This window comes from Pyrus communis, chromosome 15 (assembly GCF_041283825.1).
Source record: "Pyrus communis isolate YQ-2024b chromosome 15, ASM4128382v1, whole genome shotgun sequence".
NCBI lineage: Eukaryota > Viridiplantae > Streptophyta > Magnoliopsida > Rosales > Rosaceae > Pyrus > Pyrus communis.
In genome coordinates this window covers 22,739,360-22,756,206 of record NC_142579.1, presented here as the reverse complement: position 1 = coordinate 22,756,206, position 16,847 = coordinate 22,739,360, and the positions used below count along the sequence as shown (strand labels likewise).

At 37.0% G+C, this 16,847-nt stretch overlaps 4 long non-coding RNA genes across 6 annotated transcripts in view; 2 read left to right on the top strand and 2 right to left on the bottom strand.

Moving 5' to 3' along the window:
- Window positions 1-16,847, top strand: part of LOC148690704 (uncharacterized) — a 47,638-nt gene that overhangs the window by 28,880 nt on the left and 1,911 nt on the right. The gene's annotated exons all lie outside the window — the stretch shown is intronic.
- LOC148690706 (uncharacterized) lies at window positions 1,061-2,601 on the bottom strand. Its single transcript, XR_015957293.1, has 2 exons — window positions 2,342-2,601; window positions 1,061-1,829 (listed from the first exon to the last, which is right to left on the bottom strand). It is a non-coding gene; the product is annotated as an uncharacterized LOC148690706 (long non-coding RNA).
- LOC137733495 (uncharacterized) lies at window positions 11,495-14,472 on the bottom strand. 3 transcript variants are annotated; one of them, XR_015957286.1, is made up of 5 exons: window positions 13,973-14,472; window positions 13,792-13,865; window positions 12,260-12,803; window positions 12,015-12,102; window positions 11,495-11,824 (listed from the first exon to the last, which is right to left on the bottom strand). It is a non-coding gene; the product is annotated as an uncharacterized LOC137733495 (long non-coding RNA). The 3 variants fall into 3 exon arrangements; XR_015957287.1 differs by lacking the exon at window positions 13,792-13,865 and having other exon boundaries at window positions 13,973-14,471; XR_015957285.1 differs by lacking the exons at window positions 13,792-13,865; window positions 13,973-14,472 and having other exon boundaries at window positions 12,260-13,776.
- On the top strand, window positions 14,752-16,531 carry LOC148690705 (uncharacterized). The gene is made up of 2 exons (XR_015957294.1): window positions 14,752-15,069; window positions 16,216-16,531. It is a non-coding gene; the product is annotated as an uncharacterized LOC148690705 (long non-coding RNA).

Below are 16,847 nucleotides of genomic sequence, written 5' to 3'. Positions count from 1 at the left end.
ATAGAATTACGACAAACATAATTAATTTAAAATTTGGTGAAAACTCCCTTAATCATATACCCAACTACGAAACTGAAACAACAATATAAAAAATCATTCATAATTTTAATAATTTTTTCCTATTTTTCCTGATTTTTTTTTAATGTAGATTATTCTTAGCCAACTGAAATTGGACGCACCAGATTGCGCCACGTGGCTTAACAATAATATTTTTTATTTTTTACGGTGGGAAATCCAACGATCGAGATCCTTTGACTATTGGAAATCCAACAGCCCATAACTCGTCACATTAGCTATCCATTGAAGGGTTTTGTGATATCTGTTGCAGCGGGGCCACTGCTGCAGTGGTTGTCGAGCCACTCTCCTTCTAGGTGTGTGTAACTTGACATCAAAAAAATTAAAATATGCTCTGGTATCAGCATGACGTCATGCTAATGTTAGCTTGTCCGAAGGTAGTAAGTCGGACTTAAGAAGGTTGGCATCTGGGCTTGCAGGACTTGGTCCACCACTTCCCCTGATTTTATGGACTGCTGGAGAAGGTTTTTTTGGGTTGGAGGGCAACATTGTTGCCTTGACCCTTGCCTTCCACCAACCGGTGAAAACGCTCTTAGAAAGATGGTACAAATATGTGGTAATAGTATTTTTAAAATTTATAACCAAACAATATTTAGGTTGATGTTTTAGCCAAAATGGTCCTTGAGATTGGTAGAACTTCTCACTTTGATTCATAAGATTTAAAATCGATAAAAGTGGTATCTGAATTTGTCCACCGTCAATCATTATGGTCATTCCGTGAAAAAAATGTAAGCTAAATAAGACGAAAAATACAAAAACACTCTCAAATTTTGTCAAATTATTTTGGCCCATTGATTATTAAAGTGAGGGGCATTTTTTTGTCATTTTTGTCCTTCTTTAATAGAGATTTTTATGGAATGACCAAAATAATTAATAGTCGACAAACTTAGAGACCACTTCTATCAATTTCAGATCTCAAAGACCAAAGTGAAAAGTTATGTCAATCTTAAGGACCGTTTTGGCTAAAGTACCTATTTGGGTACTGTTAAAGCAAAAAATATCACATGTAAGCCTAAAAACGTCTCAAAGCCCAAGCCAAGAGTAAATACATGCGAAGGTACAAAATTGAGAATATTTACAATCACGCCATGCTAATAAAGTAATAAGTTATGGGAAGAATGTTTGTATTATCACACCAAGCACATGCGTATTCACCGCGTCAAGCTTTGACACCACATTGTTGTCGTTTACAAATCATGCAAACTACGATACACGTTCATGTAAGCCCAAGCCAAGTGTCAGAGCTTGTCAAGTGGATAGTGATGTGGATGGTCACTAAACCAAGTCCCACAGCATATGCCCCATTGTAGGCCTATCGCGAGTATCTTTCGCAGACATTTCTCAACCGCCTCACTAAACCAACCACAATTGAACCCTCCATTATCTCCCACCACAACAGCAACATTTGTACTCTTTGACATTTGATATCGGAGCTGATCCCTCAATTATTTCCAACATTTTCAGTCCATTTTGAAAGGCTGTTCTATTATAGACTCTGTCCTAGCACCTACACTGACGTTAATGAGTTCACACTCATCTGAATTCACCACGAAATCAGAGTAGAAAGGGGAATCTAAACCACCAAAGTTGCCACTTGAATACAGGTTAAATACTACATTACCAGGTTCACCTGGTCTTTTAATGTCGGTAGGAATGCTAGACACCTTGTCCGGGTTTTCACTTCTTTGACATCAGTAGGTATGCTAGACACATTGTCCCAGTTTCTCCATCTTCTGTCAGTATCCGGTGACTTCCTGCCCGTCAACATTTACCCTTTTAAGTTGTATGCAGAACTAAAGGGAAACTACGGCTGTAATTCTCAAGGTTGAGGAGTAAAAGATGATGCTTGAGGAGTAAAATATATTTTTAACAAGCCAGGGTCACTGCCGAGAAAGAACTCCTCTGTCATAGGAGACTGGCTACTATTCTTAGCAGAGACATTACTCAAAGTTTGAACTCAGAATTTGATACATCAAAAACTGCTTGAAAAGCCGAAACATCAAAAACAGCTACGGCCGGATTACTTAAGGAGGAAGAGAAAAGGAAGAAATGCAGGCGTGCAAGGAAAGTCTCTTTTCCAGTGATCTCGAATTCATAGTAGGATTGTTGCCCAAAAATTCTAGCTGTATGCTGGAAGTTCATACTCTCTTTGCACTCAAGTTCAATATCCCTCCCCGTAAATTTGAGTAATTTCATCGAATCAAAATCCCAAATTCCTAAACGAGAAAAAAAAAAATTAAAAAAATAGAGGTAAATTTGAAATTACCTGGTCGAGCAACCCAGAGAGATTGATGAAGAAGAAGAAAAAGGCTTGCTGGAGGCTTTGATGGCGTTGGGGTCGGATGAGAGGTGGTGGCTAAAAAGCGATGGCCAACATAATCTTCTTCAGCTCATCCCTGAACTCTTCCAGATCCACCGTCCCACTATGGTCGCTGTCGAACTTGTCAAATATGGAGTCGTACAGCTGCGTCAGCTGCTCCAGCGGGGTGCCCATGTCGATGCCGAAGAGGGACTCGAAGGCTTTGCGTGTTAAGATATTTAGTTGTTTTTAATAAATTCCTATTTATTAGGAAGTCTGTTGCTTTTACCTATTCCTTAATTAGGAGAATCCCAGATTATTAGGAGTTGTTAGTCGTGGGATTAGATGTTGCTTTATTTTCTAGCTTTCAGTTATTAGCATTTGTATTTAATTAGACTTCAAGTCAATGAATCTATATCGCATTCCTCTTACTCATTCTGTAGCAAACTCTGTTTTTTTTTAGTTTTACAACAATTGGCATCAGAGCCCCCCACTGGGGCCTGACTTGAAAAAGCAGCAGCTTTCATTCTTGCCGCAGCAAGATATTCAATGGCTTCTGAAAACAGCTTTGTGCATCCCGCGATTCCACGCTTCGATGGTCACTATGATCATTGGAGTATGTTGATGGAAAATTTTCTGCGATCCAAGGAGTACTGGACTCTCGTGGAAACCGGCATCGCTGAGCCCGCTAGTGAGACTGTCTTGACAGAAGCACAGAGAAAGACGTTTCAGGATCAGAGATTGAAGGATTTGAAGACAAAGAATTATTTGTTTCAAGCAATAGATCGTGCCATTCTTGAAACCATCCTCAAGAAGGATACTGCTAAAGACATTTGGGATTCAATGAAGAAGAAGTACCAAGGCACTGCACGGGTGAAACGTGCACAACTCCAAGCTCTTTGCAAAGAGTTTGAAATTCTTCACATGAAGGAAGGAGAGTCAGTTAATGATTACTTTGCAAGAACACTGTCGATTGCAAACAAGATATGCATTCATGGTGAAAATTTGGAAGATGTTGCAGTCATTGAGAAAATCCTTCGCTCAATGATACGCAAATTTGACTATGTGGTGTGTTCCATTGAAGAATCGAATGACATTGATAGTCTTTCGATTGATGTGCTGCAAAGCTCACTGTTAGTTCATGAGCAGAGGATGACTAGCCATGTTGTGGAAGAGCAAGCCTTGAAGGTCACTACTCATGAAGGAACTACTTCTCTAGGAAGAGGTAGAGGACGTGGGGGATTTCGAGGAAGAGGCCGAGGTCGAGGACGCCAACTTTCTTACAATCAAGGAATACAGTTTGACAAGGCGAGTGTGGAATGCTATCATTGTCACAAGTTTGGCCACTATCAGTATGAATGCCCTGACAAAGAGAAGGAAACCAAGGTGAATTTTGCTGAGACTGAAGGAGAAATGCTCTTGATGGCTTACACTGACAAGACGGAGCTTTCATCAGGTGATATTTGGTATTTAGATTCGGGTTGCAGCAATCACATGTGTGGAAACAAGTCTTTGTTCTCTACTTTAGATGAAACATTCAGAGAAACTGTGAAGCTTAGGAACAACTCCTGCATTTCTGTCATGGGAAAAAGGGATATCAAATTCCATATGAAAAACAACACTGTGCAGACAATTTCTAGTGTGTTTTATATCCCAGAATTGAAAACAATCTCATTAGTATGGGCCAACTGCAAGAAAGGGGTTATATCATCATCATTCAACAAAGCCGGTGTCAAATTCATCATCCAGAGAAGGGCCTGATAGCAGAAGCAAAAATGACAACCAATCGTATGTTCCCTCTGCACATTCAGTATGATGCTCAGAGGTGTCTTTCAACAAGAGTGCAAGATCCAACATGGCTGTGGCATCTTCGTTATGGTCATTTGAGTTTTAAAGGCTTGAAGACCATACATGAGAAGAACATGGTGGAAGGATTGCCTAAGATTAATTGTCCTACAGAAATGTGTGAAGATTGTATTGTTGGTAAACAACACCGTGAGTCTTTCCCGCAAGGAAAAGCATGGAGAGTTGAGCAAATCCTACAGTTGGTTCATTCAGACATTTGTGGACCAATCAATCCAACATCGAATGGAAACAAAAGGTACTTCATTACCTTTATTGATGATTATAGTCGAAAAACATGGGTTTCTTGCAAGAGAAATCTGAAGCTTTCATTGTTTTTAAAAGCTTTAAGGCTCGAGTTGAAAAAGAATCTGGGAAGTACATTCAGATCCTTCGTACAGATCGTGGTGGTGAATTTAACTCACATGACTTTGCAAGCTTTTGTGAATTGCATGGAATACGAAGGCAACTTACTGCTGCATACACACCACAGCAAAACGGCGTGGCAGAAAGAAAGAATCAGACGATTATGAACATGGTGAGAAGCATGTTAATAAGAAAAAATATTCCGAAGACTTTCTGGCCAGAAGCAGTTAATTGGTGTATTCATGTACTCAATCGAAGCCCTACCCTTGCTGTAAAAAATATAACCCCACAAGAAGCTTGGAGTGAAGCCAGGCCATCAGTTGATCACTTCAGAATCTTTGGGTGTATAGCGTTTGCACACGTTCCAGATGAAAAGAGAACCAAGCTTGACAATAAAAGTGTGAAATGTGTCTTTATTGGGGTTAGTGAGGAATCCAAGGCGTACAGGTTATATAATCCCATTACCAAGAAAATAATCATCAGTCGAGATGTATTGTTTGATGAAGAAAGCACATGGGATTGGAGCAGCACCAAACAACAACAAATTTCTATTGATCCTGAGGAAGTTGACGGGGAAATTGAACAGCCACTACAACCTTCTCTCGAAAGTCAAGGGCATGAATCACAATTGCAGATTCCTGATCAGTCCCTTGGAGAAGTTCCACCAAGTTCCTCAACAAGTGTTTCAATTCCAAATGAAGATCAGGCATCCAGCTCAGAACCACAGCGACAAAGGAAAAGACCATCGTGGATGATAGATTATGTGAGTGGAGATGAATTATCTGATGAGGATACTACTGCTCATTTCGCTTTATTTGCAGGCTCCGATCCTATATTGTTTGCAGAAGCAGTGAAAGAAGAAAAGTGGAAAAAAGCCATGGATGCAGAGATTCAAGCTATAGAGAAGAATGAGACCTGGGAGCTAACTGATCTTCCTGAAGGGCAAAAAACCATTGGTGTGAAGTGGGTTTATAAGACGAAGCTAAATGAAAAGGGAGAAATTGACAAGTTCAAAGCAAGGCTGGTTGTGAAAGGCTATAATCAAGAGCATGGAGTTGATTATCAAGAGGTTTTTGCTCCTGTTGCAAGACATGATACGATTCGGCTGGTGGTTTCATTAGCAGCATAAAACTCATGGCCCGTCTTCCAACTTGATGTGAAATCAGTCTTCCTTAATGGTGAACTACTTGAGCAAGTCTACATTGAGCAGCCTCCTGGTTATGTGATAAAAGGTGATGAACATAAGGTTTACAGACTGAAGAAGGCGTTATATGGACTGAAACAGGCACCTCGAGCTTGGTACAGTTGTATAGAAGCATACTTTGAAAAGGCAGGTTTCAGCAAATGTCCATATGAGCATACTCTATTCATCAAGTATGAAGAATGAGGTAAAATCCTGATAGTTTGCTTATATGTTGATGATCTCATTTTCACGGGCAATGATGAGGCTATGTTTGTTGATTTTAAGAATTCTATGGTAGCTGAATTTGACATGACTGATTTAGGGAAGATGAAATATTTTCTTGGAATAGAAGTAATACAAACAGCCACTGGATTTTTTATTGGGCAACAAAAATATGCTCAGGAGATTTTGGAGAGGTTTCACATGGAGAATTGTAATCCAGTTAGGACTCCAACTGAACCAGGATTGAAGCTCACAAGTGATCTTGATGGGGAGAGGGTTGATAGTACTTACTTCAAACAAATTGTTGGAATTTTAATGTACTTGACAGCCACTCGACCCGATATTATGTATGCAATGTGTCTAATTAGCAGGTATATGGAAAGACCAACGAAGCTGCATCTCAAAGCTGCTAAAAGAGTGTTTTGTTACTTGAAGGGAACAACGGATTTCGGTATTTTCTACAAGAAAAACGGAGGATCTGTTTTGACTGGGTTCACTGACAGCGATTATGCGGGTGATTTGGATGATAGGCGGAGTACATCCGGTCATGTGTTTATGATAGGTTCAGGTGCCATATTATGGGCATCAAAGAACCAACAGGTTGTTACTTTGTCCACAACTGAAGCAGAGTTCATAGCTGCAGCAACTTCTGCATGTCAAGCAATTTGGTTGAGAAGGATTCTTGAAGAGTTACATTTTTATCAACATGGGCCTACTGTGATTCATTGTGATAACAGTTCAACTATCAAACTCTCTAGGAATCCAGTTTTACATGGAAGAAGCAAACATATAGATGTGAGGTATCATTTTCTTCGTGATCTTACAACTGAAAAAACCATTGATTTGGTTTATTGTCGAAGTGAAGACCAAGTTGCAGACATCCTGACCAAACCTCTAAAGCTGGAAGCATTTGAGAAGCTGCGTGGACTACTTGGAGTTTGTTCAAGTTCTTTTTAAACTGATTGCTAGATGGCATTCAGTTTAAGGGAGGGTGTTAAGATATTTAGTTGTTTTTAATAAATTCCTATTTATTAGGAAGTCTGTTGCTTTTACCTATTCCTTAGGAGAATCCCAGATTATTAGGAGTTGTTAGTCGTGGGATTAGATGTTGCTTTATTTTCTAGCTTTCAGTTATTAGCATTTGTATTTAATTAGACTTCAAGTCAATGAATCTGTATCGCATTCCTCTTACTCATTCTGTAGCAAACTCAGTTTTTTTAGTTTTACAACATTGCGGAGCTCCGACCGGGAGAGGACGCCGTCGCTGTTGAGAGAGAAGGGAGGGAGGGTTGTTTAGGGGTTGCAGGGGAGGTAGGGGTGGGGTGGATTTTTGGATGAGAGCGGAGGTGAAGAGAGCGGAGGAGAGGGAGGTTGGTCGGGGGAATAGGGTTTCTGGGTTTCAGGTTTTTTTTTTTATTATATTTTTTAGTTTTAAATAGGGTAAACACGTGGCACAAATATGGAACGGATCAATGGATTAATGGATGGAAAATGTAACATATGTATTATATTGAAATAAAATATGAAAGTGAAATGTTTTGAAGATATTGTATGAGATTGCAATAGACCTTAAAGCTGAGGTGGTAAAGTGTAATTTACCCTATTTTAAATTAAACACAAAAAGTACTTGATGAAAACTAGTTTTACAATAAACGATGAACGACTAAAATGTGAGAATCTCAATAATCCCCATATAATAGATTCGGAGGGGATCATTTTCCCAAGAGAACTTGTCTACATTTATTACATTATTAGGACCCACCTGGGTATTTAATGAATTAAAAGCAAAAATTAAAAATTAAAAACGAAATGATTATCCAAGAAGGTTGTAAAGAAAAGATGCTTGTAAATGAAGTTATGCTAATGTCAAAAAAACACAACTTTACCAAATCAAAAATAAAAAACCAAACACAATTTAATCCAGTTTATAACTTTATTACCTCAAATTAGCATAAGAAAAATTGATTGGGAAAATACTTACCTAGGCACATCATCTTCATCAAGACAGAAGTTACTAGAAGAAGAAGAGGCAAATGCTGAAACTGGGTAATGCCAACATCATTTTAATCTCGATGAACGTGTACATTTGCTACAACGAATGTGCTACCATATGCAACCAAGTTCAAATTATCATTTTTTGCAGTTTAAATTAGTTTACAAAATCCACGGTCAAGTTCAGTAAAGCTGCCTTTTGAAAGCCCAAAGACAGCCTTTTAGCCAAAAACTGATGAAAAAGAATCTCCTTGTATGAAGCTGTGCAAATTTTAAGTCTTTACCCCCAGTTTATTCTAATAGATGCCTAAAAGCCAATTAAACTTTGCGAATGGCCAAATAACAGAGAAAGAGTAGGAATGACATATCCTTATGTGTCCAAGTGACATGTTCTTTCTTGCAAACAACAATCACATTCAGGCCACTTCAACATGTGAGCCCGTTTCAACATAATTTCCTAGTCAAAAGGCCCCATTTTAGGCCTATCTAATTTTATCGACCTCAAGTGAACAAAAGGATGTCAATCAAAATTCTCTCTAAAATATAAAGTAATGCAACATTTACCAAATATTTGTATAACCACTCATGAGTCTCATCTCTAATCATATTAGTTTTATGGTGTTGGTGAGCCTTACCTCTATGCAATATTTACCACATATTTACTACATGTGTTGGTGAGCCCTACCTCTATTACTTTAGTCATTGAATTTAATCACATTAGATCTTAGTCGCTTGATTTAAAGTATTTATAAATATAAAACTAAAAAAAATACACATACATGGTGTGCTAGCTCCACTCACACGGGAGGAATCTTGGGCTAAATTTGCCCTAGAAATGAGTTTTTGGTTAAAACTCGTATTTGCCCTAAGGGTTGGAGCAAGTTGTGGTAAGTTTAGAACCTATAATTTGAGTTTTACTCCAAGGGTTAAAGTAGGTCTTACTAATTACTCTGAATAATAGTTGCATTTGTGCACCTCCACCAGTTTGAAAAGGGCAAGGTCAGTAAATATTTTTCTATTTTTTTACGCTTTGAAAATAAAACAAGTGCTTAATTCTACTAAATTATTTCAAATATAAGGTAAAAGTGTAGCATTACAACAAACATAATTAATTTAAAATTTGGTGAAGACACCCTTGTCCTATAACCAACTAGAAATTGAAACAACAATGTAAAAAACCATTCTAATTTCTAATAATTTTGTAGGGCCCCTCTCTTCCTAGGTGCGTGTGTTACACACGCTTGACATAAAGCATGACATCATAATGATGTCATGCTGGCCATCTGGGCTAGCAGTGGTTGGCTCAACACTTGCCCTTGATTTTATGGATTGGTGGAGAGGGTTTTTTGGGGTTGGAGGGAAATATTGTTGCCTTTGCCCTTGCCTTGCACCAACTGGTGGGGATGCTCTTAGAAAGATGTTACAAATATGTTGTAAGAGTAGCATTTTTAAATTCATAACCAAACAGGCAATATTTGGGTTGACTTTTTAGCCAAAATGATCCCTAAGGTTGGGATAACTCCTCACTTTGATTCCTGAGATTTAAAATTGATAGAAGTGGTCATTGGGTTTGTCCACCGTAAATCATTTTGGTCATTCTATGAAAAACCTACACTACATAAGACGAAAATGACAAAAATACTCTCAAATTTTTTCAAATCATTTTGGCCAATTGTTTATTAAATTGCAGGGTATTTTTGTCATTTTAGTTCTTATTTAACAGAGTTTTTTTTCATGGAATGATCAAAATAATTGATGGTAGACAAACTTAGGGAACATTTCTACCTATTTCAAATCTCAGAAACCAAAGTGAGGAGTTATACCAGGGATCGTTTTGGCTAAAATGCTTATTTGAGTACTGTTGCCCAAAAATATCACATTCAAGTCTAATAACGTCTCGAAGCCTGAGCAAAGAGTTAATACATGCAAGGGTGCAAAATTGAGAATATTTCAATCACACCATGCTAATGAAGTAATAATTTATGAGAAGAAAGTTTGTATAATAACTCCAAGCTCTAAGCCTATGTGTATTCACTGTGTCAAGCTATGACACGACATTGTTGTCGTGTACAAATCATGCTAACTACAATACACGTTCATGTAAGCCCAAGTGAAGTGTTGGGACTTGCCAAGTGGATTGTGATATGGATGATCACAAAAGATTATCGTGCCTATGTGGATCCATAATTATGGAAGACTTTGGGTTGTTTGGGAGCACCAAAGATTCAAGCCGACAAACTTTGAAACCCACGTAGACAAGTTTAAGAGAGAACAAACCAAAACCTCTTTTTTTTCCTAGCAAACCAACTAATCTAGTTAGAAAAGAACGAGAACTTAAGATTTCAGCTCACATGAAAACCTAGTGCAGGGTGCCCATTATTAAAGAAAGATGAGGTCTTTCTTCTTCCCATCTCATGTAGGACAACGATGAAGGAAAACAAAGAGATGCATTGCCAGAAGCAGCGCATATGGAAGGCTAACCAAGGAAGAAGACGTCCCCCAATGTTAGGCTAAAAGAGCAAGTTGTAACTGTACCAGGAAATAAGAGAAATGTAGACTTAGCTAAAACATAAGTAAACGGTACATGAAAGGACTCAGGATTGCTACCCTCCACCTATATAAAGGTACATGAAAGGACTCAGGATTGCATCACACCAAACCGGGAAATCCTTCTCTAAAGTGCAGACAGTCTTGGATCCTGAGGGAAATCATCCTTTAGGGTTCTAAGGTTTCCTTTAGGTATCTTTTGAGTTTCCTAAGCCACAAACCCTTACGAAGCCAAAATTACCCACCCTTTAAATCATGCAACCAGGCACAAGTTCTCTCTCATGCTAAATTGGTAAACTTCTAGCTTCTACACCACGCCTCACCTAAGCAAGCCGTTATTTGCTTAAACATGCTATCTTTGAGTTATTAATCAACTAGGATACTTTCTAAGACTTACCAATGAACCAAGGGAAGCAAAATGTTACTAGCCAAAGCCCAAGTCTAGCTTAACATAAAAGTCTACCAACAGGTACTCACCACTACAAGAAAACATGGCTTAGGTGGTGACAAACATTCATCACATAAACATGAAAATTCGTCACATTTGATTATATGTGACGAAAATCCAACGTCACTATGTTTGTCACTTATACAGCGTCACCTATAGTTCATGTGACGAATTTTACATTCGCCACATATTTTTAGTATTTGTGACGCCAAATTCGTCACTTAATAACTTTAACTGTGATGAAAGAAGCATCACAAAACATAAAAGTCAATGACCTATAAGTTCGTCACATAACAAATGTATAAGTGAGGAATTTATCGTCACCCAATTTGATCCTAGAATGCTATGGCTGAGAATAAGTGAGACTGAAAGCGTCACATATTCCTTTGACATGTGGTGCAATTTTTGTCACACGTGTCAAAATCATAAACCTATTAGGAACAATTCGTGACAAAACAATTACCACATATTCCCTGCTTCGTCATCTAGAATTAGAATTCATAATAATTAGAGCCAATACTTTAGTTAATCACATTTCATTGATCAATAAGTTAGATTACATCCAATACATACACCAAGTTTATATCTCAAAAGCTAACATAAGCATCCTAACACCTCTAAACATATTGAGATGCTAACAAGATTCTAAGGCATTGAGTCGGTAACAAAACAGGTATACCGTGTGCATATTTGAAACCAACAACAAAATACATAATATAAGTCATCAGCCATGTCATGATCTTTAGTTTAGCACATGTATCATTGTCATTTGAAAGATCACCATCACTACCTCAAGTGCTTCTTGAATACTTTCTCCTTTAACTCCATCCTTCTTTTTCTTAATCTTATCCTTACATAATAAAAGAGAAGGAAAAAAAAAACATTGGTGTCTAGAGAATAGCAGGTGCATTGAGAAATTGAATAACAAAAGAGAAGAAAATAGGAATTGAAGGAATAGTTAACAGTAAGAAGAACGAAATATAACAGGCGAGCCTATCTAAATTACACAATGAGTTTTATATGTACTTTAATGTCATTACCTTGCGAGCCTTCCTTGCATGTTGGATGAAATGGTTTTGCCCCTCCCTTGTGGTAATACTTTTGTTTCTTACGATTATATGAATTTTGCTTGAAAACATCCAACATTAAAAGGCCATTAATTAACAAGAAAAACATATCTAGTTTCATACCATGGACTACTTATTCACTGTAATTTTAAAACATTCAGCTTTTATACAGATCAAATTGATATCACTATTAATGAAGGCTAAATTGATGTCACTACCTCTGGAGATGTTGTTGGTCCGCCCTTGGCTTGCAACCCTTCAGTTGTGCTATCATATCCTCATTTTCTTTTGGCGTATCTGATTTCACTAATTTATCATATCCTAGTTAGTAAGTTATCAAGACTCCAAATGTTAGGACTAGATAATCTACTAACAAAAGATAAAATTAACAAAAAACTACTTAAATTATAATTAAACTTCTAAACCAATATGCGATTGCAAGAATATGAAGATCTGCCAAAATTTAATAAAAACCCAACTCCAACACCATTCCTAGAAAACAATAAGACCAAAATCTAACTTAGTATAGAAAAAAAAAGGTGAATAACATATTAGTTTTCCAAATTCAATATCCTTCAAAATGTGAGTTCTCGAAGTTGTGGCTATCACTTAAGCTGCCAAGTACGTTGATAAAGTGAGATTTGATGAAAATACTGAAAGCAGAACAACCCCAAAACTTGCAGAGTATAAAGCCTATACCGACAACATCTTGGTTTAAAAACACAAGCAAGAGAACTACCCTTGTCAAAAACCATGACCAACCTGCAAACAACACAATCACAACAATAAATTACTTTGGAAATAAAAACATTAGTGTGCTTAATACAAAAAATAGGCAAAAGAGGCATAAAGAAGATCTAAATTAGTCTACCATTTTCGCATGCAGATAAAGTTTTCAATAATTAAAATTTTACTCTGCACTAGATCTCATACAACCAAAATGAAACCAACTTTGGTATTACAAAGGTGGTTGTGCTCTTACTAAACAACCCAATTGATATATTCACATGAGGTAATGGTCTCCAGCCAATAGAAGAACAGAAAAAAAAAACATTGGATGAATTTTGAGCAAGTCATATGGTCACTAGTTGGAAGAATTACTTAAAAGATCAGTGCAAAGTCATACTAATCAAACTATGACATAAGCTTTCAACTATTTTGTATCTAATTTAAAAGGAAGTAAAAGCCAATGCTTAAACAGAACTGAGCAGTTGAAAATATATATAGGAGAAATATATGCGTTTCTTAAATCCTTCTTTATATAGTTTTTCATGGTTTTCTAGGACTCCAAATAATAACACCAATAAACAGAAAAGACATCGCCACTAATAATTAGAAGAAAGAAAATCATCTATGATGGGGGAAATCATTCTGCTTGCCCAAGAGACCATTTTCAATCTTTTTTCAAATACCGAGCACTTAAAAGAATTATGGTTCAAATTTCAGAGCAATTCCAAGCCAAATCACACAACTTTCCTTTTCAATAAATGGTCTCACCAACTCAAAATTTTGTACCATCAATCACCATGTAAAACCAATAAGCCCAGAAAAAAATACCAACTTGCAAGTTCATAACAAACAAAAAATTGAAATAGAAAGACCAAATAAAACAGCTTATTAAAGCCTCCATATGTGTAAATAAATCATTTGAATAATCCCCAACGATTACCCAGAATAAAATAGCCAGAGACAAATACATATAATCTCACAAGGAAACAAAATGTAGCAAGAAAAAAGAAGAAATTCTTACAAGTTTCTTTGCTAAAGTTATTGATTAATGTTCATTCCTTCAGTTTTTTTGTTTGTAAATTTGTGAATGTAGACCTGCAAGTTCCAAAAACAAATAGAAAAAGCCAGGGATATATATATATATATATATATATATATATATATATAATATATAAATCTAAAAATTAAAAACGAAATTTTACCCAATTAGAGTCCTTGAAAGATGGATGAAGAGGTCGAGGGCTGCTGGCGTGCTCAATTTGGAGGCAATTACCAACAAATCCAAAACCCTAAGTTAAAAAGAATGATAAAAATTGAATTCGTTAACCATTTGGCCACATAGTAGTCTCGTAGGCGTGGAGAAATTTAGCATAGATTTATGCAGTTGGTGGAAAGGGTTTCTATGGTTCTTGGGTTTTCGGTGGTGGCGCAAGAAACTGGTAGAAGGTTGAGACGCGACAGGGTGTGGATTTGGCTTGTTGGTTGAATTGGTCTCTAGGGTTTTTGGTTGTGGAGTGTGATAGACAGGGAATATATGAGAGAGGGTTTGAGCATTTGGCTTAGAAGATCCCGGTAATGTCGCGGTAGAGAGAGAAGAAGATTAAGAGACGCGTCGGTTGGCTTGGGTCACAGCGATGAGAAATGGGAGAAGTCTGTAAAGTGAAAGTGAAAGAGAACGGTTTAGAATTTAGATGGGCTTTCTCAAATTTGTATAATACTTTACTATGTTTCTTTTTTCTTTTTTTATTTATTTACTGTTGGAAAAGTGATGAATCACTTTCGTCACCGAGAATATACATATGTGACCTTTTTGCAATTCCTCGCATATCATACTTCGTTAGGACGCCATTGTTCCTCGCCATAGATTTTAGCAAGGACTTCAAAAAATTTGTGTCACCACTTTTTCATCTTAAAAGATATAAAATAATTTTAAGTGACGCTTATGATTTTTGTCACTCCATTCTAGAATATGTTATGTATTTATCGTCACCTAAGTGTTCTCAAATTTCATACCTAAAAAACTAATCATGCGTGACGCTCTGAACAATTCGTCACATATAGAAAAAATATGTGACGAATTTTGGGCGCCACATTCGTAACCGAATTTCCTTAATTTCAGATCTAAGAAACGGTGACCATTGGTTTTCCGGCCAATTTTTGGCCAAGCCTGTCGAAATTGGACCTCGACCTAAGAGATCAGTGAACAGCTTCTCGGTGTCCACAGAGTGCAAGCAAGGTGAACTTCGTCGGTTGGTTATGGCAGTTTTTTGGTGCGTACCATTTCGTTCCTGCCATATGGGTAACGTCATTCCTTTCTTGATTAGAATTATTGACTTCTATTGGTATTCATGAGTGATAGCTATTCTTTGTTTGAGATGGGTAATCTTGGTTGAGAAATTTGTTCTAATCAGCTGTAAAATATGGTCGAAAGTTTGTTGTCCTTGGAAGTCCATGACTTGGAATCGTCGGGTTTGTTCCCGGCAATGATATTTTGTCAAGCTTCCTTATTAGATCGAATAAATTATCTTGATGTTTTCTGTTGTATCTCGAATAAATTTGTCATTTGCTGTTGCATCTCATGGTCAGTGTGTGGGTTTCCTGTTATTAAGGAACTCTATTTCGGTTAATTTTAAGAATACTAAAAGTTCGGATATGTTTTTGGATGAAAGGTGGCCTTTCTTTTTTATATTGGAGGGGTGTTGCATAAAATTTGATACCTGCCCGGCTGCACACAAGTCAATAACATGAAACATGGAGGGTGTGTAAATCCATCCGTCTCAGAGGTTTTGGGTTTCATATGTATAGTCAATTATCGTACGTTCAAAGTTAGTTATTGACCAAAAGAAAGAACTAAGTAATTGATTATTAATCAACTGATGATAAAGTAACCTATTTTGTAAAATGTTGGTAATTCTAGTTTTGTAGACTGTAAGTTATGGAGATATGTGACCTTTTCTGAATTAATTTGAGGGATATTACAAGCGTACACTGGTGTTGAAAATTAAATTGTTGGAAGACGATGGGAAGCCAAGGGTTATGGCTACTCTGAATAATAATAATAATAAAATCTAATCTTTGTAACCGGAAAACTTAATCTAATTATTTGTTCTGGGAATGTCATGGATAATTATATTCTAGTAACGAGGTACATGACTTCTCTGTGAAAGCTCATGTTTTGTGTTCAGTTCATCATGTTGTGTCTTGGAAAAGAACAGATCAAATAATGTAGAAAGTTTCAGTTTGATTGCTTCGTTCAAATTGCTTTAAGAAATTTGGGTTTGAGCGGACATTTGTTTGTGGTAATTGTTATCCAGCTTTCTTGTTCAGATGCAATTGCGTTCTAGTCATGTGCAAAAGAAAAATGTACCTTACTGGCAAAATGCTTTTCGAAATTGAAATGAACATCCAGTGCTGACTTGTTCTCTGCATTTTGCTTTGTGTGCAGAGAGCACGAAGTATATGGAATAGTGGCTCTCTTCTCTGAGGAGCAGCTGACACCGGATGAAATGGATAATGGCCTAGTTTGATGTAATACCTACTAGTATAACTTTGAGTAGCAGAGATGGGAGTATTATAGAGTATTCTAGTGCCACTATTGCTGTAAGGTGGTTTGTTTTCCAGCTGCCTTTGCCTTGGGATTGACTTGGAAGGAGGCTGCTGCTACCGTCTTTCGTGCAGTTCAAAATTATGGTACTAGATCTCTTTAAGGGAATTAGATCTCTCATAGCTCAAAATGATATATATTTAACATGTATATCTACATAGTTCATGCCAATTTTGGTTTAAAAGTAGAATTGGCTATATGATGTTCACCATATGACTGAATATCATGCAAAACCCTTTTTTGGATTGAGATGTTGGTCGTTAGCCTTTTACTCTTTGAAATACTGTTTGCAAATTCTTATTCCCATGTGTAGACCTTTTTGTAGCTTTCTAAGTTTGGGTTTTTCTTGATGTGTGCTTACGTGGTTTGGGATTACTTTCCTTTGCAGGCCTGGGTATTATATAAAGCTTTGTGCTTTCAGATTAAGGTAAAGTTTGATTATATCTTATAGTTAATTCTGATGCCCATCGCAA